At 26.8% G+C, this 14,472-nt stretch overlaps 1 protein-coding gene across 1 annotated transcript in view; it reads left to right on the top strand.

Annotated features, from left to right (window-relative positions):
• Window positions 1-8,044: 8,044 nt before the first annotated feature.
• Window positions 8,045-14,472, top strand: part of LOC112688630 (lysine-specific demethylase 3A-like) — a 70,015-nt gene continuing 63,587 nt past the window's right edge. Inside the window, exon 1 of the mRNA XM_025561915.1 lies at window positions 8,045-8,573. The gene's annotated coding sequence lies outside the window, so the exon portion shown is untranslated. The remainder of the gene's footprint in view (window positions 8,574-14,472) is intronic.

The raw sequence follows: 14,472 nt of genomic DNA on the forward strand, positions 1-14,472 counted from the left end.
GAAACAAATATATGTCTTTAAATGATAGTATGCAAATTGTCGAATTAACGATTGAAAAATTAAAATTCGTAAGCGAACCATTAGAAGATATTGTAAAAAAGAAAATCCATGCTGTTATAGAAAAAAAATTCCAGACTATATTTATTTTAAATGAATCAATGACATAATGAGTGGCAGACACCCTTCTAAAAATTTGGAATTATCGCCTTCTGATATTATGCGCTTCAAATATGCTTCAATCAACCGATGTAGGTTGATGTGGAACGATCATTTAGCAGTTTTAAAATCAGATCTAATAGACGACATTTAATATTTGATAATTTAAAAGATATTGTAATAATTCAATGCAACAAATAATTTTGATAATTTAATAATTATAATTTTTTTTTTTTTAATTAAATTTTTTTTCAACTTATTTGGATGTTTTTAGCACATACTTTATAGATTATACTTACATATATATATATATATATATATATACATATTTCTGTATTTTTATTACATATAAATCCGTTCCCTAGTTATTAATAAGTACTTAATATTAAACTACGGACCCACTGTAAGTGATTTTACGTGCCTGCGATAGCTGGAGCGTTTTGACGTTTTAGCGATTTTGATTGGGACACTTAGGCGTTTTTCCGTCGCACATATTTATTTCAATTACATTTGCTCATTCAAGTATTGGCAATCATCAAAATGAAATGTGCTCGAAAAATGTAACGAGCGGAAAGTATTGCCTTGATTGATGTCAAAGCTAATTTTTTGAAGGTTAGGTTAGGTTTTTTATTCTTATTACTTTTTTTTAATATATACTAGTATACCCGTTGCGAAAATTCGCAATAGATAATTTATCAATATAATAAAAAGTATAGGTGCAATCGAATCAATACATAAACACATTTTAACAAATCAATAAATAAGTATAATATCGAAAATTAAAAGACATATCGAAATGACAGAGAGTGTTTATTAAATTATAATATATTATGTTTCGCAGCATATTATTACATAAAATCATTTTACAGTGCTTCCTTCCAGACAATATATGCTAATATGAGTAATAATATTAGTATTGTTTGTGAGTTGTTTGTTGTTATATCATTAGGTAAGAGCCAATGAGAATACAGTATTTGGAAAAAATTGAAAGTAAAGTTGATCATGCACGCATAATTATCCACAAACTCAACAAATTTAAGAAGTTAGTAGCTCAAAAGAAAGAGCTTGATCCACTGTGTGTTCTGAGAGTTAAACGATCAAGATCCATTCATTTGAAGAGGAGCTATGAGAATTAGAATCGTTTGAGTATAGCTTGAGCAAGGTGGGTAAATTGAGTAAAAGTTGAGTAAATTTTAAAGATTGATGACATATCTGTGTCTAAATACCTTTCATTAAAAAAAAAAAATGAAGGAAATCGGTCGGATAGAACGGCTAGACGGACTGACTTTAGTTTTCATACATGTTTTTAATATATAAAATTATATATATATATATATATGTAAGAAAAATACTACATAAGACCTAGGGTTTGGGATATTGAACCACTATGATATATACTTATACATACATGTTGTATTATTATTATTATTATTATAATATAATACATTATTGAAACTAAATGTACAGTAAAAATAATTATTTAATAATATGAGTTTAATTATTTAAATAAGTTGTCACTATAGTCATTGTAAACGTTATAATTTAATATATTAATTTGTGTGCACTATTAATAAATATTACATCATTACACATACATTTAGGTTGGAAATTGGGAGAAAAAAAGGGTATTAAACAGACCTCATAAATTACTGATACTTATATGGATATTGTATATAATTTTTGGAAGTCTGTTTGTAATAATATAAAATAAGTACTATTGTTAGTTATAAGTACTTAATTTACCTTCAACATTTAATTATTTTGAAACATAAGATCAACATCTTTGGAGCGTAGCCTTGTTTCTATATTTTTTGTGTCTCGAGTTCCAGATAGGTTCTTGGAGAAACACGACGGATGCAATCTCTTCTGATAGAACCGACACCGACTTCTTGAAAGTGATTAATCGCAGAATATCGAACTATTTTATTTTGAGGCGTCTCCCGTGTGTTCCGTCCGAAACGCAAAATGCGGGATATAAAGGTAACCGTATTTATTAATATTGTTTTGATTATAAATCGCTAAAACACCAAAACGTTCCCGTTATCGCAGAAACATAAAATTGCTTTAAGCGGGGCCGCACACTTAGATGTATCTCTAATAAGCTAAATTGTATTTTATATAAATTGAATATATTTAAAATATGTTAATAAGTGAAATTGACGCAGCGTAATACTTTAATGTATCTTAGGCAAAAACAATTTTACGTTTTATAAGTTACCACTTACTAATAAATACGTACTATGACATGCGATAGGGTTCAAATTCTTGCTCCACCACAATAGTTCTTGCGTGCTTTCTTGTTGTTATTATAATGACGTACAGCATAATAGTAGTCTAAAATAATATGCCATGTGCAACGTCTCGTTTTAGTGAGCGCAGGATGACGGACCCGCAAAGCGAGGGTCGCCAACCCATGTCAGAGGCAATGGCCGGAGCACACGGGTTTTGTATTTTATTCACAAACGAAAATACATTTAAAATAAAAATAATAATTAAAATCAACTAATATGTATAACATTCTGTAGAGTATGATTGTGATTTTTTGTGATTATTATATTGTGATATTCTGATTGTTTTTATCAAAGAAAATCATATAACGACAATTTGATTGCCGAAAAAGTAATGCGGCATAAAATTCGGGTAGAGAATTTAACTTAAAACTATATAATATATAATATATAATATTTTTCAAATTACATTATACATATAATGATAATACAATAGTTATAATAAGAGACTAGGGTGGAATCATCCTCGTGACATACGATATTTAAAATATTATATCAAGCTTCATCTGAGGGGCTCGTGTAGCACGACTATCAATTATCACAAAAAAATACATAGTGACATATTGTTTCCGCTGTACATTAGAAAACAAATTACCGACCAAGATAATTCAACTAATAGTAACTATATTAATAATAATTTAGATACTTGACATATCGTCGGTACACCACGTATCCATGGCATAATCGATCGATGGCATAATTTCCGCTGTGTTTGAACTCTGGACGGTTGATTTTATATTTTACTCAAATTAATTCCCGAACTCAATTAGTATATGTCCCTTTGGTACTCGAAACTCAATTAGTATATACCTTTTTCCTCTTTAGGCATAGGGACTTAATTAGTATACAGTGGAAAATGTATATAATTAATCAGTAGTTTTCACATAAATTGATAACAATTTTCTTGTGACTATAAATTTTGAAAGGGCCGTCTAAAACGCATTGGATCCATCGAAACAACAACTTACTTTTTTTTTATTGATTGGTGCTGGACTAGAGTGTTTTATCGAGAACAATCGATTCCTGTCGCCGACCGACCATAACTTGATGATTATTATGAGAACGTCATATATTCATAATTGCCTACCAACGGCCTTTCCATAAAATATGTAAAAACATTAACGAAAATTATATTGTTCCTTTTATCTCAATATAAGTGTATAACATAAAGGGTGTTTCTGAAGTGGTTTCTGAAATTAGTATATACCCACTTTCTATCGCGACCAAATGAAGATTATTTTGAAATATTATTTTCCATCTTCAAAATCTGGGGTTTATATAACTATCTTTAGAATATTATCTTACATCTAAAATTGAATTGTTGTAAGATATGTCTTGCGAATTTCTCATTTGAATGGATATGTCATCGACTTTGGGCTTTTACATTTTTAACGCCCGAGACGCCAGAATCAAAAAAATTTGATGTGACACATAGATTTATTTGTTGCTATTTAACATATTTAATTAATCAACTCAGTTTTTACATAGTAAAATAAGTATAATTAAATATAATTTATTTAAATTTAATTAATTTTTTTAAAAGTTGTTCAATATGATCCCTATTAATTTCATTGCACTTAACCCACGTCAATGATGCAACCAGGGTTTGAAACTGAAATTACGAAATTACGCCTCTGTTCGCCGTACTTAATAAAATATTGCTATCTTTACGTCGAGTAACGTCAGTATTTATTTTTTGAAGTGATTATAGAACTACCTACGTATGTATAATTACTACACATCACGCTTTTAAAGCAATAATATTACATTATGCTTTAAATATATTTCTCGTTAATCAATACAATTTTTATTTTTTGATAACATTATGGTTGTACAAAGTTTAATCAATAGATCAGTTTCTTAGACTTGTAATTGATCAAAACGGGTTATCATAATAATGCACTAATGCTTATATTTCTGTCATAATTAATATTCTTGTATATATCCATCGTATCATTCGATTTGTTACAGCACCCGTTAAAATAACACGACTCGTATAATAATTTATTAGTGGTAAAAATTAAAATGTGAATAATTTCCACAATTTATTAAGAATCATAAGTCAAAGCTATTTTAATTATTGTTGATTTACGTTCATTATTTTCACAAAATGTACCATAAACCTAAATATATTTGAATAACTTGAACTTTACTACTCACTATGATTAAAATCTTTATAAACAAAAAAACTACTAAAAATATTTTGTACTAATAGTCATATTGTCTCATTAATAGTAATATTATTTATTTGTGTTACATATTTAAATACTGAGCACTTTAAATATTATCAGAGTTGAACGATTAATTTGATAACTTTTTTTAACATCATTGTATAAAGAAAATATTGTATCAAAGTAATATTATGCTTATACAATTTTTATTTGTCGAATAAAATATATAACCTGATAAATGTTGTGTAATTATTTTAAACAATCCAAGTCTTATCATATTTGATAAAATTAAAGGTTTTTTAGAATATATTTTAGTTTTGTGAAACTAGTATTAACTATTGTGTTGAGTAGAATATCTTCAAAACTTATGTAAAAAAAAATAAAAATACCATAAGATTTAACTAATAAGTAATTGTGGAAATAACGAGTGACAACGTCGTTACGAATACGGAATAACAATAGTTTTATTAGATTTTAAGATGAATTTTTTATCATCCATACTGTAAATAAGTTTGTTCGTCGAAACTAGATTTTTTTAATATTAAACTTTAAAATCAATAATAAACGTAATAAAATATATACGTTCGGATTGTTTTTTCTCATTAAGCGCAGTGAATAACCGAATATTCCATGTGTTTATAAATTATTATCAAAATATAGTATAAATACTACCATGTAATAATGAGATAAGGAATAAATGGTATTATATCAAATTTATTGTACTATGGTTAGGTTAGTTAACATGAATGTTAGATATGAGTATTAATTTGCATATTTATGAATACACAATTATGTAGTTGAAATCGGATATAAAATGAACAATAAGGTATATAAAATATTCTGTTGGCGCACCCAATTTTAAACTATATTAATATGTTGCCTAAAAGATGTAATTTCAATTATTTTAATAATATATCGTTATACTTATGAATAAATTTAAATTATGAAATTGTCGTTGTATGTGTTACATCTGTACACCTGTATGTATTCAATCTTGTATAAAAAGTAAATTGTATTTTTATAGTAATAATACAATTGCTTTAGAAAATAAAAAATAAAGTTAAACATACAACGAAATTATTATTTACATACATCAGTAAGAGAAAACAATGATTTTTCAAACAGTATTTGCTATAAGCTTCATCAACATTGAAGTTATAAATGTGCTATATGTTCTATATCAGGAATGGGCAACTCAAAGTTACTAGAGGGCCAGTTCTTAGAAAATTAAAATCTAGCGGGTCAGAAAAATAAAAGCAAAAAAAAAAAAGTCATTCAACATATGCATTTTAATTAGCAATTATATACACAAAAATAGTGAATTCAACACACGCAACAGGACGACATGAATGATACAAAGAAATTAATATAGTTAAATAGTTCGGTACAAACAGATTGGTTAGTATAACCAATTTTATTAAGCTATTATGTATACTAGTATTTATAATCAATGGTATTATATGTGACATTTAGACATTTAACGATGTTTAATACCAGATAACAATTATTATATTGATAGACGATAAACTTTAAAATTCTTCGATGAAATTTGAAAATATAGCACGGGCCAGATAAAAGAGACTCGCTGGCCGCTAGTTGCCCGCCCCTGTTCTAAATTATACGTTTTTACGAATAGTATGTATTATTAATTTAAAGTGTTATGATATCTGTTACACTATATTAATATGTTCCCGCTCTACCAATTATAATTTATTTATAAAAGATGTTCAAATAAATTGTATTTTATTTAGCAAGTTACAGATCTTTTACAAAAGTATAGTGTTAGTAAGTTATTTTTTTATTGATAAAAATATTTCAATAAAATAAAGTTGATACCGGAAAATGTATGATTAGGAATGTAAGAATAAAACCATTTTTCAATTTAGTTAATAGGGTTTCTAATGACTTAAATAAATGCTTGTATTTGTAGAAAAATATTTTTATTAATTAGTTTTTATGAGAAAGTCTGATAGTTAAATTTTTAGTATCAATTTAAAAAACATTTATAATTTAATGACTTATTTATTTATATTGATTTAAATCTATTGTAATAATATAAATAAAACCTAATGGTTACTGGTACCGAGGGTTTTTTGTGAATAGAAAAAAAAATATAATTACTGTTTAATATCCAACCGTCAATACTTACTAAACATATACAAATAATAAAAAAAAAAAAAATAGATACCAAATAATTATACGCTTTAAATATCATTTAGCTTATTAAAATATTTATGCCTATTATTTAAAATTTCTAAAAATTAGTATATAAATCATGTATTTTATTTTCTTATAAAAATATACTATTTGTACTTTTAAATACTGTACAAAATATATGCTGTGAATAATAATTCACAAAACTTGTTTTGCATGACGTAGGCGAAACTTCAGTTTATATTATTATGTCCACTTACCACTTTTGTTGTAGGTAACGGGATTTAGGTGTAGAATAACAATTCGATATAACATATATAGGTGCAGAAACGTACCCATAACGTTCCGTTTTATTTATAATGACACAAAAGATAATATTGTTCTGTAATTGTAATATCAAGTTAAGATAAAAGTGTAATAATCTGATAAAATAAAGTGCCTTCATGAACTGCATTTTCTCGAGTCTATCCAAAAATTTTCGTAATGATTTTCATTTTCCTTGCCTAACGGTGTATACATTTAAATAACCTATATTTAAATAAGAAAATCATAAAATTCTATCACCACCACGTACAGTACCTGTACTGGTTATACTGTCAACCGAACAAACTACACTTACGCGTAAATACATATTTAAGTATTGATTTTTTTTATTAAAACGACTCGACCATCATACTCAAAAGTTATTACGACGTCGCGGTGCGTTATCCATGCAATCAAATTATATTTGACAAAAATAAACCGTACATAAACTCGTTTATAATATATATATATAAATCGATTTCAGCTTTTCGTTGTCGCTTTATTCCGCGTCAGTGATGGTTTGACGGTTCACCCACTCGCCCCGACAGCATTTATAAGACGAGAGAGCGGATAAAAATTATGTCGACGACGGTGGTGGAGGTAGCGGTGGACACGTGCAGTGTATTTGACGAAGTGGCGGCGGCGACAGCGACAGCGGCGGCGGTGGGTTAGGATAGGGTCGGTGGAACGCAAAAATAATAAAAACTTTTTCCATTTTTATATTTTCCTATAGATTTTCAGGCGGCGGCGGACGCAACGCAATTTTTCCGCGACCAGTTGACTCGCGAACGCGCCACGCGGAGCGCTCGGGTCCGTCAATTGGACGCCGCCGCCGCCGCTGTCACCACCGCCACCGCCTCCACCACCGCGTCGCGGTTGCCGAGAGGCTATACGATAACGACGACGACGACGACGACGCCGCCGCCGCCGCCGCCGCCGCCGACGACGCCGACGCCGACGACAACGACGATACGGTGCACTTGGTCGGAGCCCGGAGTCCCGGGAGTCGCCAGTTGCTGTCCGTCGTTCGACGGGTGTTCACGTTCCTTGTTGTGTTGCAGTCGTCGCCTTTGCCGCCGTTGCCATCGCTTCCACACGCGCACATACTCTCTGCAGGACCACCGCGCGTCGACGGGAGCCCACCGCACGTCCGAGCCATATACACGGTTTCACACCGCCTCTTCTCCCTCCGTTACCCTCTATCATCTGTACTCCGTTATCAGAACCGTGTGATTGATAACATCGACTCGACGTTCCGTACTTCATTGGTTCTTTAGCCATCGCTGCCAATTAATCGTACTCTTGTCGACGTTTTTTCCCTTCGGTTTGATACTTTATTTTTATTTTTCGGCCAGATCTCCCCATACTGGACGTTTATACGACCGCGTTACCTACCTGTATCTTTCGCCGGCACCACCCGCAGCTGCCGCACTTGACCCAATTACGAGATTGCACACCACCGGTGATCAACAGCACCACCAACGGAAAACCGGATCTTATCGTGAGTAGTGAATATGATTTTTTTAATTTTTTTTTTCGATAACGTTATGTACATACATGTGCATATTATATTTACACGTCGTATGAATTTATTTTCTACTGTTGTTGTTGCATCATGGCAATTGTTTAAATAGGGAGGAAGTATGGGGAAGTTTTATATTTTTACGTTTAATAATATGTACCTATTTACCATTAATCATGTAACGAAACAAAAATAAATTATAATTTAATTCTAAAGTCCCGTACACGCTACATGTATCATGTGGCGACAGGTATCTATAGTTGTAGTTTATAACGAACTGTACATTTTTTAGCTTCAGAATAAGTGAAAAATCATTCATACTTTGTTACTTTGTTAGAGCACGGGTTTACTAATAACACTTAAAAATATCAGTTATTATAGATGCAATTTGTACCTAATTATACGTTTAATCGTCTTAAATTTTACAATTTGTTTTCCTAAATTGTTCAAGTTCCAAATGTTAACATATCTAATAAAAATATATTTATAAAATTATAAGTTCAATACATTATTAACATCAAAAACTTCATTGACTTACATTTTTAATCATAATCATTTGTAACAAATCAATTTTTTTTTTTTTTGGACCATTTTGTGTCGGAGAGTGACTATAGTTATATGTTACAATTCGTGTGTAGTATAAATACGATAACATCGTCCTGTTGTGTTTGGTGCTAATAATAATGGTCAATTGATACATTTTTTGTTATTTGCACTATATTATGTTATCATTTCCGGAAATGTATATCCATAGTTTATAAACCTACATACTTGTTTAATTATAATTGAGATGAAGTTTGTAAATATATTTATTATATACAGATTGCTAAAAATAAATAAGAAAAAAATTATGGGTGCAAATTTGTTTAATAATTGAGTTGTTGTGAATTTTTCTCTTTGTTTCGTTTTTTCAGTCATTTACTAAAGAATGTTACATTTTAAAAATAACATTATCTTATTATTTCGTGTGTTTTGGCACGTGCTCTATCATTATTATACTACCGATATTTTCGTTATCATTAACACTTATGTTGTATTATTAGAAAAACGCATTATACTCGTGTCTCACCAAACTTTATTTGTTTTATTTGTAAATCTATTAGCTCTGAGTGATTTTTCGTTGCGATATTGTGGTGTTTCGCATACATTTATTAAGATCGTACATAAAAAGAATAGGTTTTATTTTTTTCTAACTTTAATATTAAATTCTATACTACTAAATGGTGCGTGGGCAAAGGAAATGAATCAATTTGAACTTGCTATTTATAATAACTAATTGACTCAATGTGTTATATTTGATAGAAATTTTAATCTAAAAATGTATCTTAAATAATTTTTAGGCATCTCAATAAATACTAATCATACTTACTAGAACAGTTTAACTTTTAAAAATAAGAAAATTTTATATTTATTTTTAACCAGTTTTTTAATCAATTATTTTTTAGAATCTTAATTGTATTTGAATGTGCGACAATTCTATTAAATTACCCATATGATTTTTATTCAATTATAATTTATAAAAATGTCACAATTTATACTAAAAGATTTTTTCTATAATATTATAACTTATATTTTCTCCTCAAAATAGAGTAACATATTTAATGCGTTTTTATTTAACTATCACACCTACTTATATATTTTAAGTATATAGCATAAAACATTAATAGATAGTAACAATTTTTTGAATAGCTATAGATATGTTTGAATATGTTTATTAGTTTAGAGAGTAACTTTTATTCTTGTACTTCCACCCTCTTTAGCTTACATTTTAGAAAGTGTTTAAAATAATTGTTTCTATGCACGGTTATTCTATATGAATAAATTATATTTATAAATAAATACTTATATAATATATACTTATAAATAAATTATAACTCTTAGTATGTAAGAATCAAATTATTTGTTTGGATACTGTAGAAGATTCTTTTATAATGGACTACAGCCATACAAAATAGTATTTATCTTTACTTGTATTATTTTCTTATGTTTATAAAATTAACATGATAATTTATTTAAAATATATTATGAATTTTCTAATAATATACAAGATATATATATAATATTTTCATGAAAACTTAGGATTAGTTTAGATAAAAAAAAAAAGACTATTAACATGTGTATAGTATTAATAAACAATAATCTGTACGTAAAATTCAATGGATTATTAGTTTAGTTATTTATTAAAATTGTTTTGAAAAAATCATAACTATATATTTTAACTAAGGATGAAAATTTTTTGTTAAATATCATAGTTCATAATTAATTAGTTAAGCGTCAAGTTATTTTATTTTTTCTTAATGTTTTTATATATTGAGTTGGAGGGTTTTAACTCTTAATTGATTGTTTTATTTTTAATTAAATGTCATTCATCATTATATTTTCAATAATTATCTCAACCAGTCATGAGTCATCAGGTAATTTTTATTTATAGTAGCAATCGACTTACCTTTTAATAATAATAACATGGGTCACATTTAAATGTTAATTTTTAGGTTAAGAACTAATATAATGTATTAAAAAAAAAAAAAAAAATATGCATAGTAATTAAGATTTATTGAATTCTGTACCTACCTTTTTACATTTCTTTATAAATCGTTATCGAAAACTAACTTTAATATAATTTTATTTGTAAATAACTTTAATATATATATAAATAAATAAATAAAAGCATATCCTGGAATATTATTATTATTATTATATTTGTAAAATACGACCGGATTCGAATTAAAAACTCATCATCAGGTACCATCAGGTAAAAAGATAATAAAATTACGACTGAATATGAAAAATTAAATCACAATTATATATAGAAGAAATAAAATAAGCTCTAGCTTTTAATATTTATTTATTTGTTTAATTCTATGTATAAACTGTTTTTTAATTGATTTATTTATTTATTTACGAGTGTTAACCATTTAATAGTTTTTAATTTTAATTAAATTGTTAGTTATTTTATTAACATTAATGGGTCGGCTGTGTTTTTAGTTGTAATCAGTGTGTATTATGAAGGACGCATCGTTCTGATATTATTACTGTGAAATTACTACGATAACATCTAAATACATTTTTCTAGTATTTATAGATATAATTAATTTATATTATATTTTAATATATAAGAGAAAATAAATCGAGTTTTATATTTCGTCATAAATTAATATTAATAGTTTATATTTGAATTTATACTTTTATAATAGGCATAAAAGATCCCGTAAATTAATAAAAAGCTAAGTATCATATCGTATATCATATACCATTATACAATTCTTATATGATGTAAAATATCTCTTATTGTTTTAGACTCAAGCCAATAAAAAAAATCAACTTAAAATTTGATTTAAATTTTTACTAAAATAGTGTTATTATTTTTTGTTTTTATGATTGGTAATAATAAGGTGTTGTGAACATTTCTAATCGTTTTATTTCATGTAGGGCTTTTTATACGTTTTAATATCATTGTCGTGCAATGGTACATTATCAGTTTCGTCTTCGGAACTGGATTGTTCAACGTCTATTGAAGTGCAATTTATATCATTATCATTAGTAAATAAATGCTTATCGATGTTAACATGTTAAACTTATTGCAATGAAATAATCTATATAATTGATATAGATTATATTCATTGACCGATAATTTTAAAATACATGTACATATTTTCATGATATACAGGTACATGATAAAATATCGTTTCCATTTCCGCGTTAAACAGGTTCCATCTTATTCAGGGAACGATGTATTTAAAAAATACATTAAGTTTGCCGGGACCGTAATATTTTTCCATAAAAGTCAGGTTTCCACGTTATTCAGGTTCCACATTACACAGGTTTTACTGTATTTACAAACGTTAACAATGTTTTTATGTTTATTTAAATTTAATAATTATTGAGTTCAATATGCAATTTTAATATTTATTTTTTTATGCATTTATGTATTAGTAAAATAATATCTCAAACAATATAATTTTATTAATTTTTTATTTTCATTCATTCCAATTTTTTTTTTTTTTTAATTGATAAAAACTTATCTTGTGCCATTGTTAATTAGTGTAATAAACGAATGGTTTCTAGATATCGATCACTTATATAAAATGGAAATTAAAGCCTTTTGTGTAATTTTCCCTAAGCGCACTACGCTTAATCGACTGTAAATGTCGTCTCGTGTTTAAAGTTGTTTATGATTTCTATTGTCTTTCTTTTCGTTAAGAAAATTATTAAATATTTTTAACACATTAGTAAATATTGAATTTAAAATATTTAAATTAAATGGATAAAGTACTCATAATATTATTCCGTGCCCTATAAAATTATTGTAAAGGATTTTATAAAATAATGTATTGAAAAATCATTGGGAGTATACTTATAGAGTATACTATAAGTTATTTTATATTTAAATTTACAAAGGCCGAAATACTGAAACAAATATATAGATATGACATTCTGATAAATGATTCTTAAAATTTTATAACGAATGGTCAAAAAAATTAATAACTGTTTTTCAATAAATAATCGCATTTTACGTATTAAAATTTTTTTAATTTCAATTGTTCGTTTGAATAAAACCTGCTTGTAGTAGGTAGTGAATACTTTTTATATATTTTAAAGTAGATTTCATACGTTTACCACGGGGAAGGATTATTATAAAATAGTTTTGTCAAGGACAAACTATAATACATTTATAAAAGGACCGTCATAATATTTCCACTACCAGTTATTTTATTTTATAATTTAGGTAAATTGTATATATTAGACGAAAATCCGGTATTTTAATTTTAGAAATCGCGTTTAATTTTCAAATATAGGTCAAGTGTTACTAGTTAAATTTTTAATACAACATGTTTATTTACGTTTATTTATATGTTTACTAACGTGTTAGGTATTCAAAATATGTATTTACATTTACAAAGTAAATAGTTATTTGAACAAAAATAAGTAAAAATTATATTGTATTATGTATAGTTTAAGTATCAAAAGATAAAATATATCTATTGTATCCATTATTTTTCTAGTTAAAGCTAATTTAGTTTGAACTATGAACGACGAATGTGTTGCCTCTGATTACAATTTATAAATTTAAACGGAAAGATTACCTTCATGAAATACGACGTAGGAATGTATTATTCAATTATATTTAATTAATTAATTGTATGGATTATAATTTATTTATTTATTTTTTTTTATTGCCTTTATCCTGAGGGAATTATGGCTTAATTATAATTTATAATATTTCAAATGTTATAAATTACAGTTTATTATGAGTTAATAACCTATGTAAGTATGTATTTATTGCTATAAATATTAAACAAATATAATTGGTATAAATATATTTATGTTTATATTCATAAAATGAATAAATAGTAAAAATGGGATTGATTATATTGACATACAGGAACTTAAGATTGGATATTGGTCTCGTTTCTTGCTCAAACAATGTTGTGCAATATGATTATTATATTATTATACAATATTATATTATTGTAATAATTTATAATAGGTAATGATGATAAATCATCAGATTTTAAAACCCATTTTTGACGTTGTTCAGTATACAGTTGTTGTTTTTAAAATATTTTTTAACTCATAATCACTTATAACAATAATTGATTTTTAGTTTTATATTATAGTTATTTTTTAAATGACACCTGTGTGAAATTTGCATTCGAGAAAAATTGATTATATAAATGTTGTATACTTATGTGATACGAATATAATATATTAAATATTAAATAAAAGTATCAAAAAAATGTTATTTCAATAAATAAAATAAAGTTTTATTTCTTTTTTAATAATTCTGAATCTATTTGTACAATTTTTCTTTATGCAACATAATTTTTTTATTTGCGTTATTTAAAATAATAAATATTTTTTTCTTTCATACATATTG

This window comes from Sipha flava, unplaced genomic scaffold (assembly GCF_003268045.1).
Source record: "Sipha flava isolate LNK unplaced genomic scaffold, YSA_version1 3_pilon_pilon, whole genome shotgun sequence".
Lineage (NCBI taxonomy): Eukaryota > Metazoa > Arthropoda > Insecta > Hemiptera > Aphididae > Sipha > Sipha flava.